Source organism: Euprymna scolopes, chromosome 6 (assembly GCF_053919585.1).
Source record: "Euprymna scolopes isolate OS-2025 chromosome 6, ASM5391958v1, whole genome shotgun sequence".
Classification (NCBI taxonomy): domain Eukaryota; kingdom Metazoa; phylum Mollusca; class Cephalopoda; order Sepiida; family Sepiolidae; genus Euprymna; species Euprymna scolopes.
Window position 1 is genome coordinate 57,213,693 of NC_136487.1, and position 4,500 is coordinate 57,218,192.

The 4,500-nt window shown below is 30.2% G+C and overlaps 1 pseudogene; it reads right to left on the reverse strand.

The window, feature by feature from the left end:
• Window positions 1-1,638: 1,638 nt before the first annotated feature.
• LOC145278479 (U2 spliceosomal RNA) lies at window positions 1,639-1,762 on the reverse strand (annotated as a pseudogene).
• Window positions 1,763-4,500: the final 2,738 nt, after the last annotated feature.

The window sequence follows — 4,500 nt, forward strand, 5'->3', positions numbered from 1 at the left end:
AGGTGTAAACAAGAAGTGATAGAAAGCAATACGATATAACAGGCAAGAGACATCGGATCGATAGATGTGATCTCAGAACGAAGAAAACAGGTGTGATTTTTACCAAGCAGGTACTAAAATGTCCATTAAGTCATGCCAAGTCACTTATTGGTTCTTGCATCTAAAGTTGTCTACTTTAATCAATAAACCCACCTGACCTAATGATTTAAACCCTCAGAGACGAGCACTGGAAACATTATTTCTAGCCGAAATCATTTTCACTTAATAAATATTTGTCAAAAGTTGTGCAAGGGTACTCCCCAAAGCGTTATATTTCATATTGTCTACTAGTGGACATATTTTTCGTCGGAACGCAAAGAATTTCCACTGGAAGCAGTAATATATATGGTCTATTTCTCGTAAACTATGTGCACACAGACAATATCAATCTGCATAAAAATGAGACAATCCCAATAAAAATCATTAATTACTAGTAAATCGACAAACAATACTGCTAATACGGCTATTATTATTTATAGCAAAATTTAAAATAACGCGTACATAATACAAGAAAATACTAAAAAGAATTCTATCAAATTGAAAGGAAATAAAATTAACATAAAATGTGTGAACAAATTAGATACATATCACGATTATATTTGTTATTAATATAATGGTTATTATTATTATTAGTAGTAGTAGTATGAGTAATGTCATTATTATTATTATTAATAATAGTAGTAGTATAGTGGCAGTAGTTGTAATAGTAGTAGTAGTTCATTAACTATTGGAAACATTACTGCGCATAGTCCAATACGGGAATCTGTAGAAATGTCACGCTTGATTCTTCATTTACATCCAGTATTTAAAATGAAAATACTTGGTAATTTGTAACAGTGTGATGTTGTAATAATAATAATGATAATAATAATAATAATAATAATAACAATAATAATAATAATAATAATAATAATAATAACATTAAAAGAATGCATCAAGTTGTGCTAAGAGAAGTCTTTGATGATGGCCTGTGTGGCTTAGATGAACCCATGAAACCTCTCTTGAAAACATCTTCAGATTAATACAATATCAGTTCGATCACATCTTAAATACAAAACAAAATATTTCTTAGAAAAATACAGAGAACTGCTTGAACTATAATATTATTAGGAAAAGAACTATAGTGAGACATCACCTTTATCTAGAAATTATAATTCATAAAACAACCTATAAACTGGTTGGTAAAAAATGTCACTATATTTTCTAAATAATCTAATTATTTAGCATATAAGTTATAGGATTTGATAGAAACATATATGTAAATTTTGAAAAGTTTTCGTAATGGTAAGGAAATGGAATGAATCAGTAAGTTATGCGATTAGTAGGGTTTGATTTAAACAAGGCCGATAGCCATTAGTCGCGTGCTCTCGTGTAATAAATTAATGCGTGAATGTAGGATTGACATGAAATTCTTAAGAATAAACTAAAATTACCGGAAAATGGGCTGAAATGACTTAAATAATTAAAAAGTAAATGACTTAGAATGACTTTAATGAACTTAAGGATGAATTGAATATATAAAATAATTGGAATCCTTCAAAAACAACTTGAATGATCTGAAGAATGACTTGCATTGCTTTGAGACTGACTAGTTGTAAAGTGGAGTATCATTTTACATTAAATTAATACAGAAAAGTGACCCCCACTTTATATCACAATAAGTACAGCATGTAGTAAGAACAGATACTTAACTTTGATCTTAGCCAAAAGGCAAAGAAAAGCTGTATTTATTTGCCCCCCTCCGAGTAAATTTGGCACAATGCCGATTTTAAATGTGAGGAGTGAAGGGTAAATGGCGGCAACTCCCCGGAACAGATACTACACTTTGATCTTTATATATAATTTATTTCGTGAAAATGAAAATTACAATCAAAATAATTCAATGTAAAATTAAATTAAATTAAAAGCAAAATTCAAGTTTACAAAACAAATTTAGGCACAAGGCCCTGTAAGATCTGGGTGGGGGAGTGTGCAGGGTCTTTGTTACTACAGTGTAAATTGAGTCTTTGGCGACTTTACTCTTGACTGGCAACATTTACCACAATACCTCATTCACTCTGTGAACTCTAAATTAAGTAATGAAAACCCCAGCGTTTTTGCAAGAAATAATATATTTACAATTATTTTGTGTGTGTGTGTATTTTTTTTTAATTAAAATGTGTGTGTGTGTGTGTGTGTCTGTGAAAACAGTTCAATTCATTGAAAAATGAAAAGTTCTTGAATTTTGGAAGAAAAACAGTTCGTGTTGGGGAGTGGGGAATCTAGAAAAATACGCAAAAAAAAGCCTAGTGCATTGTTAGTAAGGTCCCTCCCTAGCTAATCTAGAAAGTTACATCACCTACTGTTTTCCGGGGCACCGAAAACAAGCGGGAAGGTCCCTAGTGGGGATTGGGAAGGATTCTTATCGGGTATGGGGAGGAAAATAAATAATTGTCCAAAGCCAAAAAGGGGAAGACAATACTTGTAAAAGAATATATTTTTAACAGACATTCGTAATTTATTATAAAATTATAATTTCTGAATTCGTAAGAGGAGTTTTCCTGATTATCATTATTAAAATGTTTTGAACTTTTAATAACATCTTTATCGTTGTCTTTGCAATGTTGGAATTTATTAGAGGAGTTTAGATTGTTAGCATTATACAACTGTATTTACTTGAATCTCATTTTGAATGTTATATGTATAACACATATTGCTGGTCTAATTTGCAGAGTTATTATTCCATAGGATATGAACGGAGTATTCATTATTGGTATTAATTTAAAGAAGTGATATCAGCTATGATTAGTGTGAAGAGTATTTGGAATTGATGCACATCCAATAAAAGGTTGAAAATTATAACACATTTCTTTTTTATGTTATAAACTTTAGAAACGATTATTGCTCAATCATTTCATTTTTTTCATAAATTACAACCATATTTTGCAAGTTTCTGGAAAAATCCTATTAGTATCTATGAAAAATAATTATTCTTTATAATTTAATAAAACAGATATCAATCATTATTTGCAAACTGACATGAAACATTTCCTAAATATTTATATTAATAAATATTTACATGAACAATATAACATTTCCACCCTATAAACATTTATAAAGACCAAGTAAACATTTTTTAAATATTAAACATCAAAAAGTCAGAAAATTATATATTTATTAGATTCCTATAAAACAACATACACAGAGCAAACAGAATTAAGAAAAAAGTTGTTGGTACAAATATATCGAACCTGTCGTTGAAAAGCGGGAAGACGTATATTTAATTCAATCAAGACAAAAAACAAACATCAACCAAGGTTAATCCTAACGCAAATCACTATTATTAAATAATGAAAATTCAATATATAGGTAGAGATTTAAAGAAAATAAAAGTTTGGAAACACTAGCTGGTAATGAGTAACTTATTAGTATTCTGATTTGCTAACACAAGAAACTGGCTGGCGATAACTAACTTATGATTATTGCTATCTGCATCGAACAGACACAGGTTTTTGATACTAAGCTTATCAGTGTAAGGATCTGCACCGATCAATCAACAGTGGACGATAAGTAACTTATTAGTATGGTTATCTGCACCGAATAAACACTGTCTGCCGATAAGTAATTATTAGTATTTTCATCTACACCCACCAAACGTTGGTTGGGGAAAACTATCTTATTATTGTAATCTTTGGCCACGAAAGTTTATGGACTGAAATATATAAATCAAATAGTCAATAAATTCATTTTTCTTTTATGTGACATTTTACTGTGATAAATAACTAAAATGCATCTGTAAGTGGTTGGAGTTCCGTCTGAGTTCCAAACTTCGGCCCATCAATCCGGCCCGTTAAGAGGAGTACGGGTCTCATCTGTAAATAGGACTCGTTGGAAATCCATTTTCATGTAATTCTGTGCCCAAGCCAATCATTTTTTACCTATGTTGTTTGCTCAATGGATGCCTTGGAATAGTTTTGATGTGCCTTGCCATTTCATTCAACACAAAAATGGAAGCCCTCGATAAACACATTTTAAATATGGAATCATCGATAAAGGAACTTCTTAAATACCATGTAACAATGATGCCAATGTGTTGTAGTGTATTAGTCTACACGTAAGCATTGCTTCAATCCTCAATGATTTATGTCCACGGACCGAGGACAAAAGAAAACATTTAAGAAAATAGCATTTTCATAAAGTAAAAAAAGAATACAAAATAAATACATAATCATCGATTCTTTATTTCATAAGAAACAAATAATGGTGTTTTAAGATAATTCTTTACTGGTTTGAGGAAGCCTATTCCATTTTACTAAGACATTAATTCATTTTTTCATACAAAAATTTACAAACTCAAATATACACCTAGCTATTAATATTTACAAAAAATAATAGCAAAAAAGTAGCTGAAATATGAACTTCAAGATGAATCCCTGGAAATGTCACTTCTGATTATTTGTAACAGGAAATTATTTTTCAGCG